The following is a 20560-nucleotide window of genomic DNA, read 5'->3' as shown; positions in this document are numbered from 1 at the left end:
ATCCCATAACCTTAGACACCATCTCTACCATGGCAACTTCTAAAGTCTCTCTGCTGTCCACAAGACTCATATCCAACTACCTACTTGACATCACCACTGGAATGCTTCCCAGGACTTTAAAAACAGAACAACACTGTTCACTGTTCTCCCTCAGCAGACCCACCACCTCGGGATAGGCCACGCCATCTCTCACCAGGACCGTGTAACATTTCTGCATGTGTGACTGTCCTCAGCCTCTTCTCTACCCAAGCCAGAGTGGTTTTCTAGCTTTCAAAATGTGCACCCAACTCTTGTATTCTCATTTCCAATATATTAATTGATAAAAACAGACAAACAACTGAAAGCAGAGTCTTGAAGAGATATTGGTGCACCCATGTTCAGGACGTCTGTGGTCGCAATAGGTAAAAGGTAGAAGCAACCCAAGTGTCCATCAACAGACAATTGTATAAACGAACAGTGGTGTATATGCACAATGGAGTATCAATTAGCCTCAAAAGGCAAGGAAATTTGGACACATGCTACAATAGGAATGAAACTTGGGGACGTTTTGCTAAATGAAATTAAGTCCGTCACACACATGCACTCACACAAAACCTGTGTAATTCCACTTACATAAGGCATCTAGAGTAGTCAGATTCATAGAGGCAGAAAATAGGATGGTGGTTGCCAGGGGCTGGATGGGAATGGGTGGGAAATTATTGTTGAATGGGTACAGAATTTTAGTTTTGCAAAATGAAAGAATTCTGGACATTGATTGCACAATAACGTAAATGTACTTAACACTACTGAACTATACATTTAAAAAGTTAAGATACTAAATTTGATGTTTTGTGGGTTTTTTGCAATCAGAAATAAAATAGAAAAACATAGATTAGCTCATGCTTCTCCCTTGCTTTAAACCCTATGATAGTTTCTCATTTCTCTGAGAATAAAATCGGAGTTTCTTATCTGGTCTGGAAGACCCTGAGGACTTCTGCTTCCCTGTCACCCCCACCCCTGCTCTGGGTCCCCCGCTCAGCCACTCCCACTGCCTGAGATGGATGCCCAGGCTCTGTCGTCACACCTGCCCACAGCAGGCTCCTTCATCCTTCATCCTGACCTGACATTGCTATTTCCTCAGCCAGGCCTTCCCCCGCCATCCTAGCTGTAGATTTCCCTGTCTATGCACGTGTCTGTCCTCCGTTTATTTCTTTCAGGACACTTTTCTCAATGTGCAATTTCATACTTACCTGCTTACTGTCTGTGTCCCATTAACACAGCCACCACAGCCCACCCCGCCCCCTCCAGATGCTAAACTCCAAGAAGGCAGGAAACAGAGTCGTTTGTCCTCCTCACATGGCTGGACACACACTCGGCATCCCCTATGTCTTTGCCGACGAGTGAATGAGCCCCTCACTTTGTTCTCCGTGTAGTAACAGAGCAGCGAGTCTGCCATTCCTGGAACCAAATCCTAGCCTTTTAGTAGCTGCGGGACCTAGGGCAAAGAACTTGAACTTCAGATTCAAATGGAATATCTTGTAAGGTAGTTTGGGAAATTATTATGCGAAATACATATGACGTGCTTGCCACTGGTATATATCAACAATTTAGTGTCTAACATCACTGTGCCCTGTACCTTCAGGGAGATACATTACATTCTACACTTCAGGGGAGTACTATTGCTTTCAGGGAGTGGAGGGATGTGCAGAGAGGTCACAATTCACTTTGAAAGTCTGATTAGAAACATAAAACCTTTCAGCCCTGGCCAGGTAGCTCAGTTGGTCCCTATACACCAAGGTTGTGGGTTCAAACCCCGGTCAGGGCACATACAGAAATCATCCAATGAATGCACAAATAAATGAAACACCAAATCAATTTCTCTCTCTCCCCTTTTCTCTCTAAAATCAATAAGTAAAATTAAATATATAGAGGCTTCCAGTCAAGATGGCAACATAGGCAGGCGTGGCTCACCTCTTCACACAACCACATCAAAATTACAACTGAAATATAGAACAATCATCACTCAGGAATGTCAGAAATCAAGTTGCATGGAAGTCTGACAAGGACAGAATTGAAGAAACCGCGTCCATCCAGACTGGTAGGAGGGGCATGGACATGGAACTGGTTGGCCCCACAACCACATGGATAAAAACTGGGAAGGGATATCTTGGGGGCAAGGAATCCCAGACCCACACCAGGCCCCACAGCCCAGGATTCTAGTGCCAGGAAGATAAGTCTCCACAAATTCTGGCTGAGAAAACCAGTGGGGCTTGAGTTGGTTGAGGGCGACGCTACTGAAGCTTTAGGCAGTTTCTCTGTCAGAACCCATACACTTACTCACCTACTCAGATTCACTCCCTCTGAGCTCCAGCACCAGGGTGGCAGCTTGAAGGGCACCAGTGGCATACAGGGAAAGATTGAAGTATCAAGCATCAGGACAAGCAGAGTCCATTGTCCCTCTGCTGAGCCCTCCCCCCACAGAGCCAGTAGGTTGGTACCATATCTGGGATTCCATCAACCTGGCTAACATTGTGTTAGCCAAGGTGTGACCCACCTTGGAGATCCACAGAGGCTCTACCCCAACTAACATACAGGCCCACCGAAGCTGCTTTTCCTTAAGAATGGCTAGATTTATCTCCTAAATCCTATCAAACAAGCAACAGCTGGCTTCAGTGAGCCCTAGCAGCAGCCAGATTACAGTCACAGCTTGGCTTCACCTGGAAACCTCCAAGCCCAGCACAAGTAGCAGCCATCTCAGATAGCTTTACAGCTCAGGCAGGGTGCCCCAGGCAAAACACAGGTGGGGGTTGACTTGGCCTGCACCACCGGAGAAACCTAGGACAGCTACAGACGGTGTCAGAGCACCACCCAGTGGACAGCTACAGACCATGTCAGAGCACCATCACCCTGCCCCTGCACAGCTGTTCCTCCACAGAGGGTGCAAGTTAGTGGTAAGTAGTCACAGCCAAATCTTGCAGCTGACTGGCTGCCTGGGTAAATCCCTTTACTTGGGTAAATCCCTCCCACTGATCTGCCAACAGCAACCAAGGCTCAACTACAAGAGGAGGGTGTGCTCAGCCCACACAGAGGGCACACCTTAAGCACCCAGCTTGGATGATGGGGGAGGCTGTGCCATTGGACCCTACAGGATGCCTACTACATTAGGCCATGCTACCAAGACATGGAGTCAAAGCAGTTCTACTTAATATATAGAAACAAATACAGGGAGGCTGCCAAAATGAGGAGACAAGGAAATATGGTCCAAATGAAAGAAAAGATCAAAGCTCCAGAAAAAGAGCTAAATGAATTGGAGATAAGCAATCTATCAGATGTAAAGTTCAAAACACTGGTTATACAGATGTTCAAGGAAGTTAGTGAGGACCTCAACAGCACAAAAAAGACCCAGAAACGAAGGATACACTAATTGAAATAAAAACAACTTACAGAGAAACCACAGTAGAATGGATGAAGCTGAGAATCAAATCAATGATTTGGAACATAAGGAAAACAAAACAACCATGCAGAATAACAAGAAGAAAAAAGAATCAAAAAAATTGAGGATAGAATAAACAGCTTCTGGGACAACTTTAAGAGGTCCAACATTTGCCTCATAGGGGTTTCAGAAGAAAAAGAGCAAGAAATTGGAAATCTGTCTAAAAAAAAATAGCGAAAGAAAACTTCCCTAATTTGGTGAAAGAAAATAGACATGAAAGTCCAGGAAGCGTGGAGAGTCCCGATTATGATGGATGCAAAGAGGCCCACTCCAAGACACATCATTATTAGAAGGCCAAAGGTTAAAAATAAAGAGAGAATCTTAAAAACAGCAAGAGAAAAGAAGTTAGTTACCGGAGGGTTGCCAAATGGGAGGAGGAAGGGGGAGAATGGGTGAAGAGGTGAGGGGACTAAGAAGTACAAATAGGTAGTTACAGAGTGGCCATGGGGCTGTAAAGTACAGTAAAGGAAATGGAGCAGCCAAAGAACTTATACACGTGACCTGTGGACGAGAACAATGGTGGGGGGATTGCCTGAGGGTATAGGGGGCACTGGGTGGAGGGGGGAAGAGGAGGGGAAATCAGGACAACTGTATAGCATAATCAATAAAATATAATTTAAAAATAAAAAATGAAATGGGAATGGAAAAAATTAAATATATACATATATAACCTTTCTCTAGATAGAAAAATCAGCTAATACAGCTAACCACAGGCACACATAGTTTTACATACAGATTCTAAATGTTCATTGACCACCAGAAGAGTTACCAGGTTAAGAACCCTGAGTATAGGGGAGAAAAACAAAATTAATATGACGAAAGAACTGAGGACTGGATAGTGTTCAAGAACGCCTGGAGGGAAGAACTCTAACCAGACCCACAGGTCCAAGGCAGTCATCCTCAGTTCTACAGTGCCCTCTGGTGGTGGTCTGTAACTATAGCATAGGACTCCTATGCCAGGGGAGGAAACAGGATTCTGTGGGAAAGTGCTCCTGAGTCCCTCTCTCTGTCTTCCCCTAATCAGATGGCTAAACAAACCAGATGGCTTCTGTCCACAACCATCTTCCCCACAGCCCATCTCTTAGGCATGTAAAGTCTCCTGGAGAAGTGAAATGTTTCCAAGGGCAGTTTTATCGATGGGTCCTCAGGAAGACTGGCAGTTTCAGGGGGAAAAGCGGTCAATGTTTTTCCCTGCCTTTCACAAATTTGAAATATGGAATTGATTGTGGCTGCCAGAAACATCTCATTCTCGTTAATAATAATTGTATTTCTGCCCTGACTGGTGTGACTCAGTGGATTGAGCGCCCACGTGTGAAAAGTCGCCAGTTCAGTTCTTGGAATCTGGGCCGTGCCTGGGTTGCGAGGCCGGTTTCCCGTTGGGGTCCTGTGAGAGGCAACCGATGAATGTATCTTTGGTGCATAGATGTTTCTCTCCCTCTCTTTCTCCCTCCCTTCCCCTCTCTCTAAAAATAAATAAATAAAATCCTTTTAAAAATAATCATTGCATTTCTAATACTACAATCTTAAAGGTTTTAGAACTGCTTTAATTAACAGGGGCATTTACCTGGGCTAATCATATTTTCCTGGCATATGCATGTTTTTGTTTATGTTTAAAAATGTGCTTCATGTGTCTCCAAATTACAAAAAGTCATTAATGGCTTAAAAGTGCTTTATTGACTTAAGTAGCAAGGAAGATAATAATACAGATCTAACAAATCAGAACAACACATCCATAAACAGCGACCAGAATTTCAGTGGAAATGTATGTCTGTATGTGCTGGGACGAAGGAAAGCTGCTCATTTGCACAATAAGCAAAAAGAAGCTGCAGACAGGAACTGCCATCGAGATTATCTGGAACCTGGGTTTTATTGACTATTCGCCTCTTGTTCTCAATGTATATCAGCTGTGAAATGTCAAAACACAGCTGGCAGTCATCAAAGTGTCTGTATTGGTTACAGTCAGAGCCTACTGATTTTTCCAGAATAAACACCAAATAACATTTCCCAGAATAAAAATTTAATTTTGGGCTAAAGACAGAGAAAGTTGCCCTGGTCTGTGTGGCTCAGCTGGCTGGAGCATCATCCCATAACCAAAAGGCTTCAGTTTCGATCTCCAGTCTGGGGACATACGGGTTGCAACCAATCAATGTTTCTCTCTCACATCGATGTTTCTCTGTCTCCCTTGCTCTCTCCCTTTCTTTCTCTCTGAGAGCAATGAAAAATGGCCTCGGGTGAGAATAAAGTAAAATAAGACAGAAAGAGGCACCAAGAACATAGCACAGCACTCAAAGTTGGACTCATTCCTTAGAACAAATATAAGTACAAGATGCACAGCAACACGGAAGCCAGGGAAACCAGCTGTGAGGTCCAGGACAGAGATACTGAGGGAGAAAGCAGTTTTATCAAATGCCACTGCTGGGTGTCACACAAAAATAGCCAACAATGTACAAGAGCTACCACCACCACCGTGTATGGTGGCTAGCTTTCTGTTCTCCTTACAGTTAGCTAAAATCCTGATGTACAGACTGTGAAACAGCTTTTAGAAAGGGAGAGTGTATGCAATGGCAAAGAAGTCGTTGGATTTTTGTTCCCCTATCTCTAACATTCCCTGTGACCAGAGAAAACATTTGTGTTACTAGAGATTATTTTGTGAATGAAAAAGGCACACCGGAGTCAGTACAGGCAGAGCACTGGCTTTAGGAGCAAGAAGGCAGGGAGTTGCTATTTTAATAAGAGTCGTGCCTCTCTTTGCTTCAGTTTTTGTTCTGAAAATTGGGAATGAGGATGATAATAATAATAGTAATAATACTGACTATTTCATACTTTGTGGTAAAGATTAGTGAAGAAATGCATATCAAGTGTTTAGGGCAATGTCTGGCAGAGATAAAGTAGTCAATAAAAGTTATCTGTTGGAATTTCCTCAAACAACTAAAAATGGAACTGCCTTTTGATCCAGTGATTCTGCTGGGATTATACCATAAGAATCCCAAAACACCAATTCAAATGAACCTATGCACCTCAATGTTCATAGCAACACAATTTACAATAGCCAAGTGCTGGAAGCAACCTAAATACCCATTAGTAAATGAGTGAATCAAAACACTAGGGTACATTTACATGAAGGAATACTACACGGCAGAAAGAAAGAAGGAGCTCCTACCCTTCAGGACAGCGTGGATGGAACTGAATAGCATTATGGTAAGTGAAATAAGCCAGGTGATGAAAGACAAATACCATGTGATCTCACCTTTAACTGGAACCTAATCAACAAAACAAACAAACGAGCAAAATAGAACCAGAGCTATGGAAACAAGGAACAGACCGACAACGACCAGAGCGGGGTGGGCAGGGCAGTGGAGAGCAACAGAGGACAAATTGGGGCAACTGAAGTAAAACAACAATAAAATATTCAAACTTATACAAATACAAAATAATTTAAAAAGTTATCTGTTGTTATTAGCACCTCGTCAATGCCAGTTTGAACACTGTTTAATTTCACAGAGAGCCACCGGCAGTCCTCGATATGCCTCCTGAACCCTCCTGCACCCAGTTCAGCACTGAAGGAAGTAGAAAACATTGTCCCCATGATTCAAGCTGCAGTCACTAAGGGTGCATTCTTTTCAACATGTTCACGCAGAAATAGGCAGCAAGCACAAGAACTGCTTCCTCCTCCCCACACCTAGGAAGTCTGCTGACTCTACAGGGCAAAGGTGCTCCCGTGAATTTTGTCTGTTGTAACATATTTATTGAGACGTAATTCACATTCATAAAATCCATCATTTCAAAGTGTGCTCCTCAGTGGTTTTAGGTTTCACTATGTTGTGTAACCATCATCATTATCTAACTTCAGAACACTTCTATCACCCCAAAAAGAAACCCTGTACTTGTTAGCAGTTAGTCCAAATCCCCTCCCTGCCCCCTCCCCTGGCTTCCTTCACTTAGCACACCCTCCCCAAGGCTTATCCCTGTTGCAGCTTGTACCAGTTCTTCATTCCTCCTGATGGCTGAATGATATCCCATCATATGGCTACACTATATTTTGCTCATCTATTCACCACCCAATGGACCTCTGGGTTGTTTCTACTCTTTAGCTATTGTGAATAAGGCTGCTATGGACATGCACGTGCAAGTATTGTGTGAACATGTTTTCAATCTTCTAAAATATTTTCTCTTAACTTTTTAAAAGAATGTATTTTATTTTTTAAATATTTTACTTATTTATTTTTAGAGAGAGAAGAAGGGAGAAATCGAGGGAGAGAAACATCAGTGTGTGGTTGCCTCTTGCATACCCCCCATTGGGGACCTGGCCCGCAACCCAGGCATGTGCCCTAAACCAGGAATTGAACTGGCGACCCTTCAGTTCACAGGCCGTCATTCAACCTACTGAGCCAAAACAGCCAGGGCATAAAGAATTTATTTTATTATTATTATTACTTTTAATCCTCACCCAAGGATGTGCTATTTGATTTTTTAGACAGAGGGGATGAGAGATAGAGAGAGAGGGAGAGAAACATCAATGTGAGAAAGAAACATCAATCGGCTGCCTCTCACATGTGCCCTGACTGGGGACCAAACCCACAACCCAGGCACACGCAACCCAGGTATGTGCCCTGACTGGGAATCAAACCTGCTATCTTACAGTTGGGGATGATGCTCTAACCAACTAAGCCCCACCAGCCAGGGCTCTCTAAACCTTTTAAAACTTTTATTTCTTTATTTTTAGACAGAGGGGAGGGGAAGGGAAAGAGGAGAGAAATATCAGTGTGTGGTTGCGTCTCGTGTGCCCCCTGCTGGGTGCCCAACCCACAACCTAGGCATGTGACCTGACTGGGAATCGAACCTCAATCATTTGGTTCACAGGCCCATACTCAAACCACTGAGCTACACCAGCCAGGGCTCTCTAAACTTTTTGAGGAACTGTCAAACTATTTTCTACAGCAGCTGAACTATTTTTTATTCCTGTAAGACTTTCAAATTTCTCTACATTCTCACCAACACCTCTTTTCTTTTTTATTATTATTATAGCTATCTTAGTGGGTGTGAAGTGATATTCCATTATGGTTTTGACTTGCATTTCCCTACTAACTAATGCTGTTGAGCACCTTTTCATGTGTTTATTGGCCATTTGTTTATCTTCTTCAAAAAAATGTCTATTCAAACCCTTTGCCTATTTTTAAATTGTTGTCCTTTTATTGTTATTATTGACAGTTCTTTATATATTCTGGATACCAGACTCTTATCACATATATTATTTGCAAATATTTTCTCCCATTTTGTAGGTTGTCTTTTCACTTTCTTGTTAGCGTCCTTCAACCCACAGAAGTTTTTTTTTTTATTAAGTCTGGCATAGAATCTTATTTATTTTTTCTTTGATTGCTTGTGTTTTCGGTGCCATGTCTAAGAAACCATCGCCTAATCCAAGATCATGCAGATTTTCACCTACGTTTCTTCCTGCAAGTTTTACTTTTAATTCTTACATCTATGTCTTTGATCTATTTTGGATAAAGCTTTGTATACGGTATTAGGGAAGAGTCTTCCCAGAACGATTTGTTGGAAGTTATTCCTTCCATATTGAATGGTTTGGCATCCTTGTCAAAACTTAATTGACAGCCCTGGCTGGCGTAGCTCAGTGGATTGAGCTCGGGCTGCGAACCAAAGTATCGCAGGTTCGATTCCCAGTCAGGCCACATGCCTGGGTTGCAGGCCACGGCCCCCAGGAACCACACATTAATGTTTCTTTCTCTCTCTCTTTCTCCCTCCCTTCCCTCTCTAAAAATAAATAAATAAAATCTTCAAAAAAAATAAAAAATAGCCATTAAAAAAAACTTAATTGACTTTACATATGGGTTTATTTGTGGACTCTCAATTCTATTCCATTGATCTGTCTGTGTTTATGCCAGTAACAAACTGTCTTGATTACCGCAGTTTGTCACGAGTTTTGAAACTGGGAAGCATGAGTCCTCAAACTTTGTTTTGGTTATTCTTGGTTCCTTGCAATTCTACATGAAATTTAGGATCAGTACATCTATTTCTAAAATTTAAAAAAGCAGTTTTGATGGGGATTGCATTGAATGTATAGATCAATTTGATGAATATTGCCATCTTAACAATATTAAGTTTTCCAGACAATGAACACAGATGTCCTTAGATTTATTTAAACTTTATTACATTTTTTAAAACAATGTTTTAAAGTGTACAAGTCTTGTACATGTTTGGTTAAATTTATCCCTAAGTATTTCACTATTTTTGATGTTATTGTAAATGGAATTGCTTTCCTACTTCACTTTCAAATTCTATACTCATGCATAGAAATGCAACTGATTTTTTAATATTGATTTTGTGTCCTACAACCTTGCTCTAATCAGTGTTTTTGTAAATTCTTTAGGATTTTCTCTATATAACATCATGTCATCTGCACATACAGAAAATGTTGCTTCTTTTCTTCCATTACACTAGATTTTGAAATGCAGGGTGACACTTCGTGACACTGATAATGTTAATAAGGAGCATGTCTCCAACTGCTAATGGCATACACCTGAGCGAGGTGTTAGCACCCATGTCAGGATCAAAATTTCACAGTTTTAATGTCGGAGATCCAACATCAGGATTTCTTACAGCTAGAACTCTGGCACCACTGCAGCCTCAAAGTTTTACTATTTCCCGACACTTATTTTTTTTTAGAAAGAAATAAAAAACACATTATTGAGTGTATTTTTAAACCACTGTAAGAAAATAACAAACTTTGTTATGGGCATTTTACCACAATTTTTTTTAAACCTGAAATCATACATCAGAACAGAAAGTACTTTCCAAAGCTGAACAAAGCCAAGGATTACACAAGAAGCCATTTGCCGCTATCCCAAGTTCAAACGATCAGTCTTCCAATTTTTTAACATAATATGCTTGCAGACTTGGGCCCTGGTAGTTCTGCAAAGCATCTCCATGAGAACGCTCTCCCTGGTTCTGCGTTCAAGTTTCATCGGCTTCTCCAGGACTATCTGATGAAGGACTTGATGGAATAGAACAGCCAGGGCACATACAAGAACCAACCGATGAATGCATACGTAAGTGGCACAACAAATCTCTCTCTCAGTTCGATCAGTAAGAAAAATGTTTTTAGCCCTGGCTGGCGTAGCTCAGTGGATTGAGCGCGGGCTGGGAACCAAAGTGTCACAGGTTTGATTCCCGGCCAGGGTACATGCCTGCGTTGCAAGCCATGGCCCCCAGCAACCGCACATTGATGTTTCTCTCTCTCTCTCTATCTCCCTCCCTTCCCTCTCAAAAAATAAATAAATAAAATCTTTAAAAAAATTTAAAAAAAGAAAAAAAAGAAAAATGTTTTTGACTGACTGAATATGGGACTTGAGCTGAGGCTCAAACTATCAGGCAGCAAACTGAGTATAAACGCTTTAGCAAAGATTACAAATAGTATCTTTCTCGTTGATTTAAAACAGAACAATTATTACATTTGTATGTTTTATTACATTCTTTTAAAATTTGTGACAATATTTTTAAAGATTTTATTTATTTATGTTTAGAGAGAAGTGGAAGGAGGGAGAAAGTGAAGGAGAGAAACATCCATGTGTGAGAGAAACATCACTCCCTTGCCTCTCACACACTCCCAACCAGGGACCTGGCCCACAGCCCAGGCATGTTCCCCGACTGGGAATCGAACTGGCAACCCCTTGGTTTGCAGGCTGGCACTCAATCCACTGAACCACACCAGCCAGAGCCATTTTTTTAAATTTATCAAAAATTCTGGCAATTCATAAGTAGCAGACACCCATTAAAAGGGTCTGTGGATGCCAAAGTTTAGTAGAAAGTAGATTTAGAAAGCGCACTGGACTGTGAGCCCAGAGGCCTAGACTCTAGTTTTGTTTTCACCCTGATCGTGTTTACCAAATTCTACAAGTCCTCGTCTCCCTACTTTAGAATAGACTGGCATTTCCTCTCCGGGCTTCCTCACAGGGCTTCTGAGAAAGCAAATGGGGAAATGGATGCCCAAGTGCCTTGTAACCTTTATAAGTCTTTGCGCAAATGTATGAGGTCAGATAATCTTTTAAAAAGCCATCTGTCCCTTTGGCTTCCTTTTCTTTCCACTCCTTTTTTTTTTTAATATATTTTATTTATTTATTTTTTAGAGAGGGAAGGGAGGGAGATAGAGAGAGAGAGAGAAACATCAATGTGCGGTTGCTGGGGGTTATGGCCTGCAACCCAGGCATGTACCCTGGCTGGGAATCGAACCTGGGACACTTTGGTTCCCAGCCCGCGCTCAATCCACTGAGCTACGCCAGCCAGGGCACTCCTTTGTGTATGTCCCTACAAATTGTCGGACTGTCCTCTTTCCACCACCCCCATTGGCTTTGTCCATGGCCCCCACCACCGTCGGGGGGGAACGAACCCTGCTTGTCCCTGGTGAAGAAAGTGGCCAGGTATCTATCTCTACCTTGCTCTACCTCTTCTGAGCCCCAAGGTTCTCCGTCGATCTCTCTCCATCTCCTGGGTTTCTTTCATACTTATTTGGATGGAGCGTGTTTCTGATCAGCTTGGAGCCACACGGCTCTGTCTCACTCACACACACTGCGCATACCCCCAGGCCCGTCTGCACACATCTGTCCCTTGACCCCAGTCAGCATCTTGCCGCAGCCTCTGTCTCATCCCCTCCCAAGGACATCCATACTTGACATTCCGCAGATGAACTCTCTCCCCCATCACCTCTGCGATAGGCCAGGAAGCCCTGAAGGGTTGTGTTCCAGCAAAGGGGAGAGGACAGCCCCGCCCTGCAAACCCCACCCTCTAGGAATGGATTTATGCTTCACTGTTGGTGGCAACCATAGTAACAGCAGGTGGCTGAGTCAGACGGTAATAAACAGGATTCTTTACTAACAAAGTCGCCTGACACATCACTGGGAGGCAGGGCCTTGGATTTCTCGGTTTGGACTCTGACAACCTCCTAGAACAGTAGAGCTCTCAGATTGTGGTATTAGGTAATGCCAACGAACACAGGGAAATCATTTGCCATTTTTCTGTAGTTCCTTCTCAAGACCCCGAGCCCCACCTGAACCAAGTTCCCTACCCTGAGCTTCTTTCATTCCACAAACTCACCAAGCTGTCTCTTGGCCCTTGACTTTCCTACTTGAGCTTCCAGTTCCCTGAGACTCTCTTCCTTCTTCTATTTACTTAGAAAACACCTATTTGTCCAGATTTCAGGAACCCCATACAAGATGGACTCATACTCCTCTCTCACTTGAGTAAAGGTTGGAGATGCAAGGCGCTCTCTCTGGAGTCCCTGGCCAGCCGGCCGGCGTCCCAGGCTCCTCCCTACTCTGCCAGCCCTACAGTGGCCCTGTCTGCCTCATGGCCCAGGATGGCAGAATCTGCATGCCGACCGCAGGGTGGAGGCAGGAGAAAGTAGAAGAGGAGCCAAGGACTGTGCTGTACAACAGGTCATTAAATTCGCCAGGAGCACTCGGCACAGCTGGGAGGCAATCGATTTCCACCATTGCCTCCTCCCTGAAATAGTCCTGCTTGCCGTCAAGGCATCTTCCTGTTCTCTTGTCCCACCTGCCTGTTGACATGCGCCACTGTTCTGCCACTTCACAAGAGAAAAGGAGAACTCTTGTCAACCATGTGCAAGAGCAGGGTGGTGGGGACAGTCCCCTCTCACCCCACATTGAGGGCCACCAATAGGGTGCGTTGTCTACACAGAATTTTAAAACAGTAACCAACCAAAACCTGGCTGCCCTTTATTGTCACCTTGACCAGCAATTCTAAACATCAGTGATCAAACACTCCTCCCAGAAAAAATATTGTGTTGGTGTAAGTTCTAAATCTACACAAATGCTGTGGTACCATTGGCATTTGAGGGGGACCAAAGTTTTTGCCACCCCTGCCCTGGCCAGTATGGCTCAGTTGGTTAGAGCATTGTCCTATACACTGAAGGGTCTCGGGTTTGATTCTTGGTCAGGGCACAGGCCTGGGTTGTGGGTTCAGATATTTTTCTCCCTCTCCCTCCCTTCCCCTCTCTCAAATTAATAAGCATGTTCTAGATGAAGCTAAAAATAAACAAATAATTTTGCCATCCCAAAATATGCCTTTTAAGACATTGATCTTAAGCTGGTTACTAAGAAAAAGAAGAAGCTGCCCTCCCTCCCAGGAGCATGCCCAAGCCTTTCTCTTCCCCCTGTCCCCTGTTCTTCCCCTGCCCCCACAGGCACCATCTCCTAAACTCTAAGGGAGCCCAAGAGACTTGCCTGGACCAGGGCAGAGCTACGGGCCACAGCAGCTTGTCCTGGGCTAAATCCCTCAACCTGTCCCCAAGGCCCCCTTTTCTCTGACTTCTTACTGAGCCAAAGCAGCCCAGCATGAGCTCATTTCCCCACCTAGTCTCTCTGCTTCTACTGCTTCTCCTAGGCTCTTCCTTGTTCCACCGTTCCGACTTCAATAGACATCCTCTAAAAATCACAGAAGAAGATAGAAGAAGACAGAAGGAGGAGAAAGAGAAGGAGAAGGAGAGGAGGAGGAGGAAACAAAAGATTCAGAAAGAATTTCTGACCCTCCCCCTTATCTGGTTAAAATAATTCAGATAGAAAAACCTGGTTAAAAAAGGATTATAGTATAAACTGAAATTGGCACACAGGGAGAACTCCAGCAAAGCCTGTTTGCTGCCTTCCCCCTGTGTCCCATTGTTTCTGGGGGCGGGGGACTCCCTCTGCCTTAGTGTGAAGAGGTTAGTTTATCAGATACTTGTCTTACCTTAAGCCAAGACTGGGGCACTGTGAGGCCGCAGGGCCTTTGCTTCTGGCCAAAGCCGAGGGGGGAGTTGAATAGGAGAGCAGGTGAGCGCTCCAAAGGTAGATTTTACCTTCTTGGAATTTCTTGGGGCAGAGCCTGGAGTCAGGTGTCTGAACGTCTAGGTCTGTGCTCTGACCGAGCCCCCTCCTGCTGTTCCCACCATCCGTTCCCAGGGGGGCTGTGGCATCTCTGCCAGGCCCTACAGGGCCTTTGTGGCTCAGGAATCCCTGGCAGGTTCCTCCGCAGGTGAGGCTAAGGCGATCATGCTGAGTCCCCCATCAGTGAGATTGCCCCTCACTCCTCTCTCCTCCCATGCAGCTCGGGCCTTCAAGAATGACAAGAACGCAACAAAAGTGAATGCTCTCCAGAGGTGTTTTATTTCACGGCTGTGCCCCATTGCACCCAGGAGCCACGGTCTCCCCTAGTGGCAGCCCCTGGAAGTGCAATGAAGTCGGACTTGGTTTCTGGAGCCAGGAGTGGACAAGCCCCCAAATGTTGTTGGTTGATGTCCTTGGCAGATGACCCGCGCTTCTGCCCCATAACCTCCAGCAATGCTGCTCTGAGAGTCTGTGCCTTTCTTCAAGTGGCTCTGATCAGTGACAGTGTGGTCACTTCCTTCAAGCCCCATTTGCTCCAAACAATGACCTGATTTCCTATCAGGTCTGTACGGACCCGGTTTCTGCATCCTCAGCTTTAGGGTGAGCAAAAGTGCATGCAATTAAGAAGTTTAAGGCTCTGGGTCTGTTTTCAAAGTTACAACAGGCCCCCTCCCTACCATGGTGGACCACTACAAGCTCTGTGAGCCTTACCACTTAGTCCAGGGTCACAGCTGTCCCTTGCTCGTGGTACATGTATTTTTTGGCTGACAGTCTCCAGCCATCTCACTATGACACATGGTGCCCAGCCCAGGAAGACGGGAAGATATTTTACTCTTAGAGTAAATGCTAAGACAACAGTCCTAAATCATTATTTCTCATTTAATTTGATGACCCTGATTTTCAGGAAGTTCTTTCTCATGTCTGACTCAAATACCTCCACCTCAAGCTTCATGTAATTTCCTCATGCTCTGGGGAATATCATGCACCCCTCTTTGGATAATTAAAACGCAGTTTGGGCCACTTTAGCAGGCTCCAGAACCCCATCCTTCGGAGACCCAGGCTCACAGTTTGGGTTCATATGGACAAGCACCTAGACCTCAGTGCCCATCCTGTGCACCAGGCAGTGTGCTAGATGCTCGGCATGCACTGATCACCCTCCTCCCTACGGCGGCCCAACGAAACGGGTACTCCCGGTCTTGTCCCATTTGATAGAGGTAAGACCTAGTCTCCGAGGTAAGGTAACTTGGCTAAGGCCACAAAGCCATACAGAACAGCTGGGATCCAATCCCCACACCTAAGAAGGCTTTAGAGCTGGCATTTGGTCCACCCACTGGCCCCCAACCAGGAGGCCTCTGTGAGCACTCAGGCCTGCTGTCTCCCTCCGTCCTTGCTCCCATTTGATGTTGGTCTCCACCCTAATCATGTGTTAATCCTTCTGGTCCTTTAGTCGTGGCCTTATGCCTCCCTGGTGTTCTTTGTTCCGTGTCAGTGTCTTCATGCAAAGGCAAGCCCTTCCCAAGGGTTTTGGGGTCAGGTGGACTTGACTTCTCTAAGTCTCCATCCTCATATGTAAAGTGAGGATAATTGTACTCAATTTTAGGATCATGATAATAATGCCAGCTACTTTTTTAATAGAGCAATCACTATGTGCAGGCATAATTAAGCAACTGACACATTTCATTTCATTTAACCCTCACAAAACACTACGAGTTAGACATTGACCTGTTGACAGATGAAGAAACCGTCTCAGAGAGGTTACATTCCCCCTCCAAGACGGCGAAGTTAGCAAGAAGAAAAGAAAAGATTCAAACTCAAATTGTCTCACTCCAAAACCACTATCTTATAGGAGAAAAAAAAAGTTTGCTTGCTATGGGTAAGCCCGCCACATGGCAGAAAACCCAAAGAAAACTGACCACCTTGTTTTGATCCTAAAGGTCATCTCAGCATTCAAAGAAACAGAAATCTAACTCCCGAAGCCTTGAGAAATGGCCTTGGTCTTTGCTAAAGGCTGTTGACCTGAAACACACGGTTCTGTGGCTCACCACACATGTCACTCCCTGTCCCCAAAACATCACCCCTCATAGCATCTGTTCAGACCTCTCCCACTCGCTTCCATCTCCTCCCAATCCCTCTTCCTGATCGCTCCCCTCCCATAGCTGCATCCTCTTTCCTTAGAGAGCCACCTACCCTTGTCTCCCCTTGACAGTGCTGTCCACCCTTCCCCTCAGCAAAACCAAAGATTTTTTTCTGGAAACCCACCATGCTCGGAAGGTGGGTAGTGAGCCCAAATAAGAATTGAATGTGATTGTCGGTTGCATGTTAGGCCCTCAATGCGTATTCAAGACAGGTAGAAAGAAATCCTAAGGGGCCGAGTAGACAGCTGAGAAGGGCTTTGGAAAACTACTTTCCTCCTGGGTCCTCCCTTCCACCTCTCTATCTTCCCCCTCCGTCCGTACCTAGGGGAGGGAGGAAGAAGTGAGTGTATTTGTCCCTCTTTACCAGCTGACTCGATTCTGCCCGCTTTACATTTAACAAGACCCAGACCTATCCCTGCCTGACCCTCCCGACCCTTCAGCCCACAGCATCGTCTCCTACGTTGTTGTTACCATTTGTCTTGACTTTATTGTTACCAGACTCTCCATGGTGGGTGTCTCATCTCCTTAGCTATGCTGTAAGCTCCTTACAGGAGGACCTTGTCCCTCACAGTGTCCATCAAGGTGCTGGGCACATGAATTCATGGAACTTGAAATAGGTATTAATAAAAGATTTGATAAGGAGGTCATTGTGGAATGATGGTTAAGAGTCTGGCTCTTAAGGGTCTCCGTGCTGGCTCCATCTCTGTGGTGGATTGCCCCCGGGTTTCCATGCCTCTGTGGATCTAGGCCAGCTGGCATCATCTTCCCACAGCCTCTCTGGGTGTGGCCTGGTGTTGCTTCAGCCAATAGAGTGGAAGAAGTGATGAGGTGCTGGTTCCGATCTTAGGTCCCAAAGATTCTGGGTGCCTTCATTCTCTCTGAGAATCTCCCCAGCGTCATGAGAACAAGCCCAGGGTAGCTTCCTGGAAGACGAGAGGCCCTGTCGAGGAGAGCCAGGTCATCCCAGCTGAGGCCATTCTAGGCCAGGCAGGACCAGACTGAGGCAGGGCCACAAATGCATGAGTGAGCCCAGCTGAAGTCAGCCTGGCCTGGCCCAAATTAGCAGGACCTCCTAGCCATCTGTAGACTCAAACACAGATGTAAATACTTATTAATTATTAGCCTGTTATTAAAGGTTTACTGGATGTTTGTTATGCTGCATTTACATGGCAATAGATAAATGGTATAACCATTTACCAGCTGTACATTAAAAATTTTAATTTATCAAAAATTTATTAAATTTATTAAAAATTTGAAAAATAATACAGTGACTTATTGTGTACCCCTTTCCCAGATTCATCCATTATTGACATTCTGCTCCACTTGCTCTCTCTCACACTCTCTCTTCGTAGCCTTGGAACTGTTACATATTTTAAATTCCTATTAAATTTGGAGAATTAATGGGATTGTACTTCCCCAATAAGATGGACAGAACATCCCCTTGATGTCCCCACATTTTTTCAGAAAGGGAGCGTGGTGCAGTTGTTGAGCTCAGGTATGGAGTCCGACAGCCCTGGTTTGAGTCCTGGTTCTGCCACTTACTCGCTGTGTGGCCTTGGGTGAGTTATTTAATCTCTCTGGGCCTCCAACTCTTTCTAATACTATTATCTATTGCATATGGTCATGGTGAGCACAAAATAACTTAGTGTTATAAATGGAATATTGGAATATTACCTGATATATCGTAAGTATAATTTATGTTTATGATATAAATAGAATGCATCAATGAACAAATAATTAGGACCGGCCTGGCTTCAGCAATTGGGACAAGATGCAGGACCCCAATGCAGACACTGAGTGGAGTGACATCTTATGCAAAAAGGGCATCTTGCCCTCAAAGAAAAATTTGGATGAACTGGAAAAGGAGGCAGAAGAGGAAGAACAGGGAGTCATTCAGCAGCCAGTTGTGGAAACCTATGAAGATATGACTTTGGAAGAATAGGAGGATAATGAAGACGAATTTAATGAGGAAAATGAATGAGCAATTGACATGTACAGGCAGCAGAGACTGGCTGCGTGGAAAGCAACTAAACTGAAGCGTAAATTTGGAGAAGTGTTGGAGATCTCAGGAAAGGATTATGTTCAGGAAGTTACCAAAGCGGGAGAGGGCTTGTGGGTGATCTTGCACCTTTACAAACAAGGGATTCTCCTCTGTGCCCTGATAAATCAGCACTTGAGTGGACTTGCCAGGAAGTTCCCTGACGTCAAGTTCATGAAAGCCATTTCAACAACCTGCATACCCAGCTATCCTGATAGGAATCTGCCCGCAATATTTGTTTACCTTGAAGGTGATATCAAGGCTCAGTTCATTGGACCTCTAGCGTTTGGTGGCATGAACCTGACGAGAGATGACTTGGAGTGGAAACTGTCTGAGTCTGGAGCAATCAAGACAGACCTGGAGGAAAACCCTAAGAAACCCATCGAAGACGCCTTGCTGTCCTCAGTGCGGTGCTCCACCCCCATGAGGAGGGGCAGCGACTATGAGGAGGAAGACTGAGGCTGCGCTGAGTAGCCTGCTAAACTTCCTGATGTCACCAATCGTCTGGATTCTTTTAAAAAGGAAAAAGTAGGAATGAATCCTTTGGATTTTAGCCTTTTATAATTATGTTTCGAATCTCATAGATCTCAGAAATATCATTTCTAGGAATCCTGCTGAATTTCTTAGAGCTCTTTTTAAATTAATATTTTCATAAAATAAAAACCAACCATTGGTGTGGCAAAAAAAAAAACAAATAATTATTTATTGTTACAATAATCAGGACTCAGAGCAAATGAACAACATGAAGTGGCCATAGTACTCCTAAGTTGATGGCTTACAAAAATGTATTAATGATTGTCGTTAAAAATATTCTTTTCAGGGGTATCGCATCCAAGTGTTGTTAAGTTAATCTAATAAGGACACGGTAGGAATATTTTTGGAATGGCGGGAATAAGCAAATGAGTTGAGAACTAACTGACAGCAAGAAGGAGACATGTACCCAAACTAAAAATAAAAAATAAAAAATAAAATAATGTGACTTTCCATTATCCAATAATTCGGGGGGGTAAAAGTTAATACGACTTTTTTCCTACAAGTCAGTAAATGTTTACAGAAATACGAAACATTAAAGTGCCTCTGATATATGTTCCTTTTACTTAAAAATGCCACGATCATCTGTTGAAAGTAAATGTGAAACTTTCACTTCCTCTTTTTTGAAGACGCGCAGATATGCAAAGGAGAAGCCACCCAGACAGCGGCGGCTGCGAGTGCTGGCTGAGCTCTTTCTAACCACTGAGACGGAGCAAGGGTGCAGAGCGCACTCAGCAGCAGACAGACATTGCCTAGACGCTTTTTAAGAACCGTGACTATGTTGAAGATAAACAGAGAAGACATGGAGCTCTACCATGAGTTTGTCACCTGTGTAATATAAGGTACCGTCACTGTCAGCATTTCATTGCTAGGTGCTCAAGGGATTTTTCCATCCGGAAGCAGGCATTGTTGGACAGTTTGGGGCCAATCGAAATTTATACCATCATCACTCCTGCTGCCCCACTCTGTATCTGAATCCAGAATGTTCCAACATAGGCCAAAATATCTTCTTTTTAATATTATATTGTACCCATAACAAAAATAGATACATGACAGAGAAGACCCAAAGACCTACCCCATATCTGTGCTAATTTCATTAAAAGAGAATTCACCAAAACTGATATTCTGGTGTCTTTGTTTGAGGCCATGAAGCTTTGACATTCCAAGCATTATATCTATGTAAAATTTGGGAGGGATGAGAGGCTCAGGTATACCTAACGTGTCTGACAATGGCATGGATTATTTTGTAATACTACAATAATGAAATGAAATGATTACATTTCATGTTTGCCCTTACTAGCCAAAAATAGTCCAACTTGCAATTTTCCCTCCATTTTACTGTTTTAAAATTTAAACACTCATTAAAAGTACAAGTTGAGAGAGGTGCAATAACGTGGCTCATTTCTTTGTATTCACAACCACTGGCATGGTGCCCTTTGAATGTACTATTTAAGTACAGAGACAGCAGCAGCCCCACGGGGACAGAGGAGCC

At 44.0% G+C, this 20560-nt stretch overlaps 1 pseudogene; it reads left to right on the top strand.

Annotated features, from left to right (window-relative positions):
* The first annotated feature begins 198 nt into the window (after positions 1 to 198).
* Positions 199 to 19210, top strand: LOC114513553 (annotated as a pseudogene).
* Positions 19211 to 20560: the final 1350 nt, after the last annotated feature.

This window comes from Phyllostomus discolor, chromosome 2 (genome assembly GCF_004126475.2).
Source record: "Phyllostomus discolor isolate MPI-MPIP mPhyDis1 chromosome 2, mPhyDis1.pri.v3, whole genome shotgun sequence".
Taxonomy (NCBI): domain Eukaryota; kingdom Metazoa; phylum Chordata; class Mammalia; order Chiroptera; family Phyllostomidae; genus Phyllostomus; species Phyllostomus discolor.
Note: the sequence above shows the minus strand (reverse complement) of the source record. Positions and strands in the feature narration are given on the sequence as shown.